This window comes from Aedes aegypti, chromosome 3, assembly GCF_002204515.2.
Source record: "Aedes aegypti strain LVP_AGWG chromosome 3, AaegL5.0 Primary Assembly, whole genome shotgun sequence".
Lineage (NCBI taxonomy): Eukaryota > Metazoa > Arthropoda > Insecta > Diptera > Culicidae > Aedes > Aedes aegypti.
The window spans coordinates 222,761,784-222,778,435 of record NC_035109.1 but is presented as its reverse complement, the minus strand read 5'-3'; the positions used below and the strand labels follow the sequence as shown (position 1 = coordinate 222,778,435).

General features: G+C 35.6%; 1 protein-coding gene across 2 annotated transcripts in view; it reads left to right on the top strand.

The window, feature by feature from the left end:
• LOC5570813 (zinc finger protein 629) overlaps positions 1–16,652 on the top strand; it is a 172,175-nt gene that overhangs the window by 82,299 nt on the left and 73,224 nt on the right. For both annotated transcript variants that reach the window (XM_021849850.1, XM_021849849.1), the window contains exon 2: positions 5,372–5,398. The gene's annotated coding sequence lies outside the window, so the exon portion shown is untranslated. The remainder of the gene's footprint in view (positions 1–5,371; positions 5,399–16,652) is intronic.

The window sequence follows — 16,652 nt, the reverse complement described above, 5'->3', positions numbered from 1 at the left end:
ATGAGTAAAAAAATATATATCAAATTACACTCAAAATTTATTTTATCCAGAAAACGTATTTCTCGATTACTTTTTCAAATCGACATAAGTAACATTCATACGGTTTTGAGAAATTTAATTAAGAAGAATCACAAACTTTCTTCTAAAACTGTTTTAAAATGAATACCCCTTTTAACATTTTTTACCGTGTACACAGCTTAAATTTAGCATGCAATCAACTCGCGTTAGAACTCAAGGTAGTTCCTATCACTTCCAACAAAAATTATATGACAAAATGATAAGCCGTTTCAATCAGTTACTTACGACGTTTTTGTACCAGTGTAAAATCGACTCAAGTAGCGTTTTGTTTTGATTCGTGGTTAAGTCACTTTGTCTCCCATACAACGGAGCGGCGAAAGTAGCGGTTAGATTGCGAAAGTGGAGAATCTTACTTTCGTCGTTTTGTAAATCCGGAAATTAAACGTTCTAAAAGTGAAAAATCGAGATGGTTTAGAGCGGAACGTGTAGAATTTCGTCTGCGAAACACGTAGGATTGATAAAGTAAGTTTGTTAACTGTTTGAATAAGTCTTCGAGATCACTGTACTCATCTATGTACCGATTTCTACAACCAAAATATTTATAGTAGAACTCTAGTGGCGCTGTAGTTACAAAACTGAATTTAACTATTGTTTGTTGAATGCCATAGTGTAGAGGATGATTTCTCGCATACTCTGAGATAACGCCCTAAAAGCCATTGGTAGCCACGTGTGTAGCTCGTTGTTTCTGAGCAAAAGAAAGAATTAGCATCCAAACCAACATCACAGGCAGGTAGATAACGATGCTTTCATCCCCATAGCGTTGTTAAATAGCATCCAAAATCCATTCAAATGCTCAGAAACAACGAGCTACACACATGGTTACCAATGGCTTTTAGGGCGAGATCAGAAGTTATGCGAGATTTGTTTTGGTTTATTAAATTTATTTGATACTTTGAGACCCGGTACTCACGCTGTCAGCTCGTGGTAAACGATCACAGATAAAAATATTTAAATTTCAATGTAGCGTAAACAGAAGAGTATGGTAAAAGTAAATCAAATTCATCTATTGTTACAGCATCACGTTTTATTTTCAACTAAAGATGCTTGAATGTTACATGATCGTGTAAATTTAAAGCGTATTCGATTGAAAAATAAGCGATTTGTCGTTGACATTTAAGTTTATTTTGATGCTCCAAATATGTGCATGGAAATAAATAGAAATTAACAACATGTTTTAGCTGTGATGATAAATGGCCCGCTTTCATTTTAAGTAGGCACTGAGTGCCATTTTTGTTTAATATAACAACGTAAAATTCTGCTGAAAACACCACTCAAATAAAAGGTAAAATATTTATATGTGGCGAACCGAAATCGAAACAGACCCAAAATCAATACGCTTCACACAAACAGTAAAACCGTCTACTGTTAATTTGAGCTATGCACTGAATTCATTAGTGCATTCATTACATAGTTGATTCATAAGCTCAATTACTCATATCAATGGGGCTAACAACAGTCGATCATTTAGATCAATATGAATAACCATACATCTTGTACAAATTTCACTAGAACAAGTTCTGTAAGGCGTATTTACGTTTATCTCACTGTCAGAGAATTTATTTCTCGCATAACTTGTGATCTCACCCTAAAAGCCATTGATTATCTAGTGTGTAGCTCCTTGTTTTTAAGCAAATGAATGGACCAGGATGAAAACTATCATCACTGGGAGATAGAGGAGGATCTTCTCTTCACCGTAGCATAATTGAATAACGTTAAAATCCATTCGTTTATTCGGTAACAATAAGCTACATACAGTTTTTTTAGTTTTCTAAGTAGGTATAATACAAATTTATAACGATTGATCTTATCATTTAATACTATAAATAATCATAAGACGATCCAATTATTTGTTAAATTTCTTACCTGGTTCTAGAATTATGCTGGAATTATCTGATAAACAATAATTAATATCAAAATTTGTTCGAAAATATTCACATGCATGCAGTGTTTTATTTTGTCAATATCATTCAATTTATCTGAGAGAAAATTGAAGTATATTCTCCACACCACCAAAATCAATATCCCAAACAATCGTTCTCAACGATACAGCATCCAACCGGTGAAACACGACCGGTAGAACATTTTCACATTATCCACCCATTGCTCTCGAGAAAAAACGTTAAAAGCGACGACCGGTTCTCTCGATAGCACCACTTTTTCTTTTGACATTCAACCACCCACCCGCCGGAAACATGTACACACGTTCAATTTTTGCAAAACAGGAGCCTCTTTGATGATTCTCGTCGAACATAGGGTAACCGTCCTATTATGGAGGAATTAAGCACGGTGTTGAAATTTAAATCGTAGTTCAGTGTCCAAAACCTAAATATTATAATATTTTACAATGCAAAGTGTTAAAACTATCCTTTATCGAGAGTATAGTAAAGTAAAAAAGTAAATTTTGGAATCAAACATACATTTTTTTAACATAAATCTGAAGCTCTTCCGCTGTCCTATTATTGCGGTATTTCGTCCTATTATTGCGGTAGTGCCGTCCTATTATTGCGGTATACAAGAAATCATAGATTTTATTACATTCAGTATAAATGCAATGTCACACAATGTTCTGGCATTAAAACTATGCTCCCTCCAGGTTAATGACACTGCACGGTACTGTCAGTTTGTGTGACTTTGGACATATCTATAAAGAAAACTAATTCATTACTTTACGTCACGATCCGAAAACAAATCAACAGAATCGAATGATTTTCTGGTGGTTTCGTCTCTTCTTCCGTCGTAGCTGGACAATGTTAATGTAAATAGACAAGGTTCTTCCATCTGAGACCAGACTAGTCGCTATATAAGAAATGTATTTGTTGACTCAAGTATAACCACAATTAAAAATATTTTTTCACTAGTTTTCACCAATCCAATGCAATTTTTAAAGATTGCTTCCTTGCGATCATCTTTTATCTTAGTTTTTCATCGCATATTTGGCATGTGTTACGAATTTCAATCAGTTTACGTGATTTTTCGGTAAAACATCGATTTTATTTACAATATATTTGTAAATAAGAGCAACTATAGGGTAAAAATGAACATAAACCTTTTGTTTGACTAAATAAATGTATGAATAACTCAAAATTATGTCCCTTATTAGTATCCTAATAATATAATTAATGTTTCCAGCAATTACATTTAAAATGACTATTGAAATAACGATTTTTTGAATGAGATTTACAGATACCGCAATAATAGGCATAAAGCTATTTTCATTGTCCTATTATTGCGGTATATGCTTTTTCTCAAAAATATAAAACTTTTATTCAAAATTCAATATCTATCATGTAACTACATCCATACTGAACTGATATACCCGCTACATACAATTGTTTTGGTTCTACACTTAAAATTTTAAGCTTATGAAAACCCGCCCGTAGATAGAGAGACTGGTTAAAAATATAGGCTTTTCTTGATGCATCATTTAAAACTGTTCTTCCAACGATCAAAATCGTTTAATTTTCAAAGCTTTTATCTGGTACAGCTTGGGAATACTATAGGCTTTCATCATCATCGATAATATCCATAGGAAATAGAGTTTTCGATTGATAATGAGGGTTTAACTCTTATACCGCAATAATAGGGAATACCGCAATAATGGGCAAATTACCCTAATTATATTTTAACGCGAATTCCCAAATAAAACGATACGGGGATGGTGTCCACCTCCCCCTGTTACGATCACACGGAAAGTGCTCATAAATGCAGATGCACACTAGGGTGTGACTTAAAACTGAAAACTGTGCGATCTTCTGAATTCTAATCACAGATAAAAAAGAAAGCTCGAAGTTTGAGCCAAGAATATTAAGATTAAAGCAAAAAGATATTTTTTTATTTTTTAATGCTTGTTCTCACTTTTTCCAAATCAGTCTTCCAGGGATTTTTGAAAACGTTCTCTTGATTAAGAATACTTTCAAAATCCTGAGTAACTTGATTTTCAATTGGACTAGTAAGTTCTAAATTAAAAATATGCGCGCTTTCAAACTGCTTAGCAAGTTTTTGAGCTTTTTCGCAATTAGTTGGTAATTATTTTTTATTAATTGAGAAAAACGTATTCTAACTTGTTTTTTTTTTCAGATCCTGCCATATAATGTTCATGGCAAGATCGCGAGTGCGATTTGATTTGAATTTGATTGAGGAGAGCACACAAACTTTTGGTTTTGAGAATGTTTTTGAGAAATAAGCCGCACCCTAACGCACACACACGCTACCCGCTACTATAGGATGAACGCGGCGAATTTCGCGACATCATGTCCATTTACTCTGGTCCAGTTCACCCTTTTCCATCCAACGTGTATTTATTTGTGTATATATCTACATTATGTACATCAGGCGAACCGATAGACAGGGTGGGAAGCTGAACAGATGCACAGAGCGGAGAAAAATCATGTGTGCACTGTAGGCAGAGTAGATACGGTGGTAGCCAAAATGACCCTTCCTCTCCAAACGCCAACCATATGAACTCACTGTGATAAGCAGTATCCCTTTTTCCGGCAGCATCATACGCAAAAACATATAATAATAATTCGAAACGTTTTCCGCGTTTCCAGTTAAAAAGTAATTAAACAAATGCAATGCGCATTGCGTGCACATTACTCAAATGCTTTTTATTGTCAATTTTTTCGCTACAAGAGTTCAAATGACGAAGTTAAATTAATTCGAAATGCTGGTGAAAATGATTAATGAAAAATAAGATGGTGTCATTAAATTTATGCAAAATTAAGTATGACTGTAGCAAGGAAAACATAAATATTAAACGCAAACAGATTTTTCACAAAACAAAATGTTTAAAAGGTTAACACTTTGGTGTATCTAATGAAAAACAGATTTCAAATGAATTCAATACCATCAGACTCTTTTAACATGAGTGGTTGATTATGGAACAATACAAAATATAGATTTTTTGTATTGCTCAATAAATCTTATCAGGCATTTGTAGGTTATCAAACAATTCATTTTTTAATACAAAATTGTTTTAGAAGTCATTGAAAACTTGTTTCCTATAAGCCATAAAAATTCGTTCTGATTTCCAAGTTGTGAAAAATACATAAAATCATCATAAAGGCAGAGCAGGGTATTACACGGTTGAAACAACTCAGATTTATGTAGAACCGCGTTTCAGCACATGACTGCTTGGAATTTTCAAAAAGATTTATTTGGTTCAAAAAATTCATTAAAATGTTTCTTCTTTCTTTTTCCAGCAATACTAATCTTAGTTAGAGTAATTAATTACTCATTCTCATGTTAAAATATTTGAAAGCATTTATAAGAATGATTTTTTTTTAAATTACAGATCTCGCATATGGGCGTTTTACAATGGGTAAGTTATTATTGATTAATTTTATATAACAATAATTTTCTTTATGACTCTGAACAATTCCAATAGTTACCTTATAAAGAAAAAAATCGACACAGATTTAGTAGAATTTAATGATAAATTGGGGCCTTCCTTATCCGAGCAAAGCCATGCTGAAGGTGTCTGGGTTCAATTCCCGGTCGGTCCAGGATCTTTTCGTAAAGAAAATTTCCTTTACTTCCCTAGGCATAGAGTATCATCATGTATCATGCCACACGATATACGAATGCAAAAATGGCAACTTTGGCAAAGAATGCTCTCAGTTCATAACTGTGGAAGTGCTCATAAGAACACTAAGCTGAGAAGCAGGCTCTTTCTCAGTGAGGACGCAAATGCCAAGAAGTAGAAGAAGAATGATAAATTGATAAAATAATACAAAATACATTCCGAATACTGCAATTATTGAAAAAAGGATACGAAAAATGTAACATACCTAGTAGCAAACAATATAAAACGTGAATATGTTGTTTATTAGGATACTTTATAACTTTAATGCAAAACATCGCTCATGGAGCAATAAACAAAGCAATTCCAATGGGATAATTTTATTTGGTGACTGCTCTTCAGGATACATCTTAATTCAATACCCTGACAGCCCTACTTTTTTTTCCTCTACTAGAAACACTTCTACGATTTATTTGGTCCTAATCGACTCTAGTCACTTTTGAAGCCAAATGATTACTCACGCTGATTTTGATTCTGATCAAGTGCCTTGTAACATTTCAAATATCCCATGAAGCGATTCTCAATCCTATCAGTTAAACTTTTAGTTATTTGCGAGCCCACTTGAAATGCATATGACACAAACATTGATACTAATCTTTATGTTAACATTACTTTGCAAACAAAACTTGATATCGACCATGCTCTCGAAACATTAACAAATTCCATTGTTGAAGCAAGGGGAATTGCTATATCTAAATGTGAAGTAAAACTCGAATCCGTAATTATAGACGATGATCTTCAACTCTTAATCCGACTTAAAAACGTTGGGAGAAGGCAATTTCAGCTTACTCGCGATCCTGCCATGAAAATTATGTGGCAGGATATGCAAAAACAAATTCAAATAGTTTTCCTCAATCTAAACTTTTGAGAATCAAATTTCTCTATTAGACCCTCTAAACACTTTTGGAAATAATCTAAAATTTGAAAAAAAAACTAGCGTTCGAAGCCAATTCCATTGTCCAATTGGCATTGAAAGGAGGAGGAAAACAAATTTTTACCAACTAATTGCTAAAAAGCTCAAAAGCTTGCTATGTAGTTTGAAAACACTATTGGCGTAGCTAAGATTTTTTTTGGAGGAGACCTAGGGGGGGGCAAGCAAATATTTGTTTTACAGATGTAATGTCGGTCACAATAATCACGATTTTCACAAATTTCATAGTTTTAACAGATTTGCATTGAATTTTTTTATTTCTTATTATTATATTTGTATCAGCAATTTTCGCTACGAAAAAGCTTCATTTGTTTTGTAATCCAGTCAAAAATCCTTCAAGAATTCTAGCAAAAAAAAAACTCACCAGTAGGTGAATTCCGGCGAACAATTTCTTCGAAGAGAAGAAATTTTCTTCCATTACGCACCAGCAAGAAAATTTTCTTTTCTTCGAAGAAAAAGCGCGCCGGAATTCGCCTACAGGTATGTCCTTTGTGATTCTTCCACGAACTTTTCAGGTATTCAACCATGTGCTTTGATGAGATTCCTCTGATAATTCCTACGGAAATTTCTCCATGAAATATTTTCGTACTTTTCAGTACTTTCTCCAAGAAATTCCTTACCAGTGTTCACTGAGTTTGTCCTGGGAATCCCAAGGAAAATCATTCCCAGATTTTTTGATCTCAGCAGAATATTTCTCGAACAATCTCTATCGAATTGCTTAAAAAATCTCTTGAAGAATTCTGCCAGAAAATGCATTAGAGATTCTTTAAATCATTTCTCCTGAAAGGTCTCGTACGTACTAATTACATATAAATTGCAATTGTTAGTATGAAGTGTTCATTAATAACTATTTTTAATGTATTCGAATCCTCTGAGCAGAATCTCAATAGAGAAACTTAAAAGTAGATTGGAGAATCTAGTACCTTTTAATTCCACCCTAAATGCTTATCTTTGACAGATACGCGTATTTCGGCTACCACTTGCAGTCTTCTTCTGTGTCAGTTACTCGTATCCCTCATTAATACGAGTAACTGACAGTGAAGAAGACTGTAAGTGGTAGTCGGAATACGTGTATCTGACAAAGATAAGCATTAAGGGCGGAATTAAAAGGAAAAAGGTACTCCAATCTACTGTTCATTAATAATTACTTTATAATAACTGAGGATTTCTTCAAAATATGGTACCCAAAATTCTAGGTTTCTCACCAAAAATGTCTTCAAGATCACTAAGCAAGTATTCATTCTACGAATTCTTGAGAGTTTACCAACAGTTTTTCCAACTTTGCTTTTGAAGTTCTTCCTAAAGTTTCTTTACTTTGGGGTGAACCCAAACTTATGCACGGGAGTGTACATAATTTCAGACGTCAAGCTGTCGCGGTGAGATTTATCAAATTTGCGAACATCTTTTCAATATTCTCAATACGAGATCAAAATCGGTTCGATTTGAGATATAATTTTGACATTTCTATATGCCCGTCGTAGTGTATCCTTCTTAGATTTTGATTGAATAGATTAGTTTCAAACTTCTCCGTACTAGAGCCGTTTTATAGAAAAATAGTTAGCATTTTAAAGAAGGCATATAATTCTCATTTAGTAAAATGTCCTTTATGCGAAACACCCATGCCTAAAATTATGAAAAACGTCCTTATGTAAAATTTCTTTATGCAAAATGTCCAATCCCTATTAAAACGAATGTTAAAAACATGGCAGATGTGTTGGCTTGGCAGCCTTATTTATTGTTTTACTTGGTGTTACATCCATTAGTTTCATAAAACCTCGTTAACGATGTTACGCCAAATTACTCGGTATATGGCTATGTCCCTCCAACACTCTCCAGATCTTGTTGCACCTGATCAAGCCAGTTCGTTTGCTGTGTTCCACGCCTTCTTGTACCATTCGGATTCGATGCGAACATCATCTTTGCAGGGTTTTGTCCGGTAGTCTTGCAACTTGTCCTGCCCAACGACTGACGTTGTTATCAGCCGTTAACAAGGATTTGAGATAGGCGAACTCGTCAACTACCTCGAAAGAAATTCATATTATCCGCGAAGCAAACAAATTGGCTAGATCTTGTTAAAATCGCACCTCGGTTATTAAACCTTCTAGCGCGAAGGTTTCTATACCATTACCCGGAATACCATTGCCCGGAATGCAATTTACCGGAATACCACTTACCGGAATGTACCATTACCCGGAAAAACCATTTACCGGAATGTACCATATACCGGAATGCACCATTACCCGGAAAGCCAAATTTTCCATTTTCGACGACCTTTTTCAGTACATTTGTGTACAATATTTATTCTCTTTCATTGATGCTGAGCACAAATTATGTCGCTAACCATGGACATTCTTGCCTCGGTTTCCATAAACACTTTTTCAAAAGTGATCTTCAAACAGCTATGGATCAAATATGTTTTTCTTTATGCCGGCGTTACGACTCAACTAGGACAAAGCTATTCTAGTAGCATTTCTACAGTTTATAACTGAGAGCCTATGACAATCGATCACTTTTACATTCGTTCATAGTTTGACAAGTATGTAAGTACTTCAGCTCTGAAACGTCGTCAAGTTTGCCAACCAGAAATAATTTTGAACCGGCGGTATTCAATACTACCAACCTCAGCTTGATCTTTCTGAATAGCCTCACTTTGCCGCAACGAACATTACGATACCAAAATTTAATTTCACATGTCATTTATTTGCGATTAAATTAGAAAAGAATCGCCTGATATGGTGCAGAGCTACTTGGGCACTTCCATGATTCACTTTGACATGGGAAGGAGGTTTTTCTCGATAGAATTATCTGAAATTTTGCAAAAAGAAGCACTACAGTACGACGCACATTGTGGCCAAATATGAATTAAGTAGCTTTCGAAAAACCCCACTGCCGAAGTGAATCAAAAATGTCAAGAATAGGATCCGGCTCCCTATAGATCGAAAAACTATGTCTTCAAATTTGGGCTATAAAACTAAACATTACAGGCAAGAATAAAAATAATGAAAAGAATTTTTTGTGTTATATATATATATATATATATATATATATATATATATATATATATATATATATATATATATATATATATATATATATATATATATATATATATATATATATATATATATATATATATATATGATGTCAAATATTACCGAGGTCAATATAAATCGAAAAAATCGCCTTTATTGATAGGTAGGGTGCTTTGGAGTAAATGGAATATCCCAGCATTTGAAAATGTTTGGATTTATGATAATTTTCTTATCCCCTTCTTATATGGAACCCATCTAGACTGACATGACGAAAATCGCTGCGAAATTGCGTCGTTGTGAGTTAGACACGCTCATCAAACTGTGCATGCAGCGCATGTCGCTGTCGCCGTAAAAAACACGCCTTGATTTAGGGGAGTCTTTAGGTTTGAGGAAATCTAAAAAATCAAGACGAAACTAAGAGTGTCTCGGTGATCGAGAGTAGGGACACTTTACGCCATTGTGACGTCCATCTCTGGATTCCGAGATATTGAACCTTAATAGATCTACTTTTCCTTTGAATTTCCTTGATTGTGCTATTTTTCTACGAATGTCATAACTCTGAATGTCTGTACCCCGAATCCAGTATAATAAACTAGAAAGAATAGTAAGCAATCATAAGAAGAAGGTATTTGGTCATTTTCGACTAAACATATTTTGCCAAAAATGCCGAGATCGGTGGAACTCGAAAGAACCGCCAACCAAATAAAGAAGGGTGAATATCAGATGACCCAAAATGGGTTATTCTAGAAGAAGGGATATACGAAGGATTTGCATTTGGTTGATTGACGTTTACAGAAACAACATTCGGTGAATTGACACTCGACGAAAAGTAGCACAACCAATCGTGTTAAAAATTCTAACCATTGCTTATTTATTAACATTAGGACACTTGGAGAACTTTATAGACGGTCGAATGTCGAAAGTAAAATTACATAGTTGTAGCCAAATTTAGCCAGTTCAGCCAAGACAAGCTGAAAGGTAAGCTGAAAGAACAGCTTATTTTTAAAAGAAGGGTGAATCATCTATGAAATGCAAATATATGAAGATGGTGCATATTGACATGATCAAGTACGAAGTATCTTAGACTCCTCTTCAATGCTTATGTTTTTTGAAGGAAGAACATCCCCTGTTCATTATCGTTGGTGATCATTTAAAATATTTCAAGTCAAAATACTGACCTGAAGTACCGTAAAACGGTTAAAAGGACGTTATTGAAAAAGGCGAGAAATAGAGAAATAATTTTCCGGTAAATGGTCCTTCCGGGTAATGGTTTTCCGGTAAATGGTTCATTCCGGTAAATGGTCTTCCGGTGAATTGCATTCCGGGTAATGGTTTTCCGGGTAATGTCGGAGAACCGCGCGAAGTTGAACAGCAGGCCCGAAAGTTCTGGAGGATTTGCCGTACAGTGATGATTTGGTCCGTCGTCGTTGATGAAACCAGCTTGATAACTTCCCAGAAACAAAATTTGCTACTAGTGATAGACGACGGAAGATATTCTAGGATAGCACTTTGTAGGCGGCATTCAGGATAGTGATCGCACGATAGTTCTCACATTCCAGTTTGTCGCCCTTCTTGTAGATGGGCGCTTGCTTTCACTCCTCCGGCAGCTGTTCCGTTTCGCCGATTCAGACAGGTGGCCAAGCTCTCCGGGCCCATTCTGATGAGATCAGCTCCAATACCATCCTTACCTGCTGCCTTGTTGTTCTTGCGCTGGTTGATGGCATTCTTAACTTCCCTCAAAGTGGGGGCAGGTTGGTTTCCTTCATCCGCTGTGCTGACGTAGTCATTCCCTCCGCTGTCGTGGCCCTCTGCGGCTGTGTTATCCGTGCCATTCAGGTGTTCGTCGTAGTGTGTTTCCACCTTTCAATCACTTCACGTCCGTCCGTCAAGATGCTTCCATCTTTATCCCTACATATTTCGGCTCGCTTTTCGGGATGCGTTAAGCTTCTCGTAGAACATTCGCGTTTCTTTTGAACAATGCAACTGCTCCATTTCTTCACATTCCGCTTCTTCTAGGCGAAGCTTCATGTCCCTGAATAGGTGGATTTGCTGCAGCCCGCGCTACATCCTTCTCCTCCAAAACCTGCCTGCATTCTTTGTCGAACCAATCGTTACATGTCGGACTCCAGAAGTTCGCAACGTTACCTCGAGATGATGCGCGTATGCGGTGTACCGATACGGGAGGCTGTGCTTAAAGTAAAGTGCTATGAATTGCCATGTTCTTAGAAACGGCGAAATCAATCAGTCGTAGATTGTTGTCGTTCGTTAGTGGGCGCTGAACTTTCCAATCATCGGTCTGCACTCCTCCTCCTGGCTTACATGAGCGTTAAGATCTCCTATGATGATCTTGACGTCGTAGCTTGGGCAGCGGTCGTACTCGCGTTCGAGCTGCGCGTAAAATGCGTCCTTTTCATCGTCAGTGTTTCCGGAGTGAAGGCTATGCGTGTTTATAATGCTGTCATCAATTCAGTTTTTTATTCAATAGTTTTATTCTGACAACTATTACTTTTGACCCTTGTTTTGCTTTGTAGCTTTTTTTTACTCACCGCTTACTCCCACACCAAGCTTATCAAAACTTATTTCAATAGCAGATGGAAATAAAATTACTTGTGACTACTTCTCGCATAACTTATAATCTCGCTCTTAAAGCCATTACCAAGTGTGTAGCTTTGTGTTACAGAGCAAACGAATGGATTTACACGTTATTAAACAATGCTTCGATGATCCTCTATCTTTTTATTCGATCATTCTCTATCTCCCAGTGATGATAGTTTTCATTTTGATCCATTCATTTGCTTTGAAACAAGAAGCTGCACACTCGATTACCAATGGCTTTTAGGGCGAGATCACAAGTTATACGAGAAATTATCACAACTGGAGATAGAGAAGGATCTTTTCTCCATCGTAGCATTGTTAACTAACGTATAAATCATGCCTTAAAATTCAACCAGAACCCTGATTCGAAATGCTGCATAAGATTTTGCAAAGCTTACATCCCGGAATGAGGAACATGCGAAAATCTTGATAACAATTAAGTAAGAATTCTTTCCAGGATTTTTCCAGAATTTTCCATAGCGTTTCTTCAGAATTTTGCCTAACACTTATTTCGAAATCCTACCTTGATATGTTTGAAAATTCTTTTCAATCAAATCGTGTCCAGAACTGAAATTAAATCCTGTCCAAGATTTTGCGAAAAGACTGTTTATTTATTTATAATACTGTCACGGATTCTATGTTTATCACTCTCATAAGTTGGTAACATTCATTTCCATGAATCTGCGAGAATATATGGGTAATTTTGTTTTAAATGTAGCCTTTTTATTACTTCTATGCAAGCATCATTAACGAATTGTTGAAAAAAGGCATGGTTGAACAATGTTGTAATCCCAACAAGTTTAACAATATAATTTCGAATCTCGGTTTTGGGGTAACTTTAATAATTGGTTTGTAAACACGTGAAATCGACCACCTAAGTACTGTTTGGCATCATTGCAATTGAAACTGAATTGAAAAATGTTTAGCTCTTGTGTAATTAAATGGTATAGTACTAAATTCGGGTTTGTTTTATTCATAAGTGGAACAGCTCGAAGATTTATTATCATGTTTATCTGTTTGCCCATCAGTTCTACTTCTTCGTTATCAAATTTTGAAAATTCATGTACCTGTATATCGTACTATAATCTTTCAGTGAACAACGGCGAAAGTTTCATTTTCTCGGACGACATAACTGATCTTGGACAACGTCTACCGAGTTGAGACTTTCCTCGCATATTTATAGATTTGTATTCTCCACTTTTGAAATTCAATTCTTCTGGTGACGTTTGCAAGACGTGATGCAGTTCACATGTATCCGTTACCGTGTAGAATATTTATATTCTCAACGTACAATCGTGTTTACTCTCAGTCGTATCGCTCAACACTCCTCCACCAACGCATATTTGTTACTTTACACACATACAGTAATGGACAAAATTGGAGATTGAAGAACCGGTTTTGTTGTTCTCTGAAAATATAAGTAATAAAAAAAAAATGGAATTGTTTCACGTATTCATGACCCATGATTTTCGTTGGTTAAAGTAAAAAAAAACATTTTTTATTGTTTTTGAGATTTTGTCACACCCCTTGGTTTAAACTCAAATGTTTGGGTATATTTTGTTTTCCGTGTCCCTTCATATTTGGAACAATTTTTAAAATTAAACTTTAAACATGTTATAGCCGTTATTTGATCTGGAAAAATTGCTAAAGTAGTTACAAGAACATGCTCTTTTGTATTATTGAATAAAAAGAAGAATTTATTAAACATTTTAGGACCCAATTTGCAGGTTTTCTCTTAGCTTTGTCAAGTTAAAAACGATTATTCAACAAATAAAAATAGAAAAAAAAGACTGGAAGAATAGAAAAAACTGAAAAAATGGTTAAGACTCTTATTCTACAAGTATACAAAATACTATATATATGCAATGTATTAATTTTTAATACCTACATTTTTTCTGGGAAAAAAATAATAAACGTCCGTTACTGTATGCTCTTAAAACCAACGTGTCATTGACTCTTGAGTATTGGCAAATCATCCGCTTTCTGGACTGAAATCAAAAATCAATTCCGAACATGAACGCTTTTAGTTTCAAACCTTTCTACACGAAATTGTGGGAGTCAATCTGTAAGCTTCTCTGAGGATTATTTGTTTATTTCGGAATCGGCACAACAAGAACGATGTCCTCCTTCAAACGTCGCCGTCATCTGTGCACAGATGTTTACTCGCGGACCCAATTCTGAATGTGAAAATAAAGAAACGGGATCACACCCTTGGCGCTGTCCCTTGTTCGTGGCGGCAATGGCAATGAACCAAACGGACAATATTTTCTTGCAGTTCAAGAATCGAATAAAAATGCAGATCCCATGCACGTTTTCAAAGCAACAAACGTACCATGAATCTACCATCCATCACTGATGATGGGGTTGAGAATCCGGACCAAGGTTAATATTTTTCACCGAGAGTCGATCCTATGAGAATGCACCTAACTTAAAATTATTGATATTTTTTTTAGACTTTACCTTCAATGTTTCAATATTGGATATTCTGTGGATGTACACCAGGGAGGCCGCTTGTGAATCATCTCCAAAATTTTAATTTGAATGCTCTGCAGAGTTTTCATACTAGCTCACAATTACTAGTCCATATTGGTATAGTAGACAACATGGCTGACCTGTAAATTTGGTTTATGATTAAAAGCTTATTTTAAGAATAATGTATCGATTTTCTGTTAATAAGTGAATACAGACTTTTTAAATATTTGTTACATTTGACTTCAAAGTCCTTAATATGATTTATCAATGTTCAATTATTGCCTAGCATACATCCCAGAAACTATACATAACTTCACCTAAACATGCAATTCTAATACCCTTCTCATCGTGATAACATCTTCTTCTTCTTCTTCTTCTTGACATTACGTCCTCACTGAGACAGAGCCTGCTTCTCAGCTTAGTGTTCTTATGAGCACTTCCACAGCTATTAACTAGGGGCTTTCTTTGCAATTGTTGCAATTTTCGCATTCGTATATCGTGTGGCAGGTACGATGATACTCTATGCCCAGGGAAGTCGAGGAAATTTCCATTACGAAAAGATCCTGGGCCGACCGGGAATCGAACCCAGACACCTTCAGCATGGCTTTGCTTTGTAGCCGTGGACTCTAACCACTCACTCGGCTAAGGGAGGCCCCGTAATCGTGATTACATGTCTACGTGAATGTTTTAAATAAAGAGCTTATGATTTTGTGGAAATATTATAAGTTGAGTTTTGGAAGCATAAGATAAAATCTTCCATTTTTGCAAGTATAAATCTACCATAGTTATCACGCAGGATTTGTCCGTCAACAGAGAAGCCTGTGTCATTCGCAAACAAAGATTTTTGATATCCCTTGTAGTATTGTATAATATGATATAAAACAACACTAGAATCAAGGGTGGTTCGGCCAGATGGGCCTTGTCGATTGGGAGGGTTGGATTTTGGTTACATAAGTTCGGCTCCATACCTGACTCCGGTGTTAATGTCCACTAACACTACCACTTATTAAAAGTGGATTAACTTGTAACTATTAAACATCTTATTACTTTTATAAATACTCTTTACTTTTTTGAACTGATCCGGATACTTTGGCGGTTGAAGTTGAAAAAAAAACTATATCATCCTTCGAATCCAGTAGCTAACCCCCAAGAACCTCCTTTCCCATTTCTAAGCCACTCACTTGTCAACCACTCTTCTCCTTAATTCATTCTAAACTTCCAATGCCCACCATATCCTTCTGTCATTCCATAGTAGGGGAACTTACGTATCGTCGGCAGCCTAAGCAGCTGAACTTTTAAGAAGGCAATTATACACACCAATTGAGCACAACAATCAACAGGAGACACCTGAACTACACTTGAGCACTCTTCATTTATCAATTACTATACACAAAACACTTTTTGTTCTCTAAATCATCTATTTTTCCTCACCAAAGTCACGAGGCACTTGTTCTTTTATCGGCAATGCAATTACTATTGTCGGCAACTAAAATGTTCTCTTCGGCAACCCAATACTGTACAAAAACTATGTTATGTATTGGTAACTTTTCGTATTTGTTGACAATGCCTGAAATTAAACGTCATTCATTTTGTTCTACTTGTTGAAAGGGCCAATGCACTGTTTTTTATTTTCTCGATTTCATGCGCTTTTCGAATAGCGCCCAACCCGTTGATTTTAGCAATATATTTTGTTCGAAGAATTTTCTTGGTGTATTGAAGCGCATCTTTTGATGCAAAAAGTTTTGTGATCAATCCACCAAGCACTGAGATAGAAAAACTATTTTTTCAAAACATTTAGATAGACATATGGTGTCATCGACCAAATTTTAGCATTGGCAATTTGAAACAACTTTTTCGAAGACACGATTTTTCTATCTCTTATACTTTTGAAGATATATGCCGTTGTATGTGAATGGCCCCTAAAAATCATATTTTTATCATAACTTTCATAACAAGATTTTTA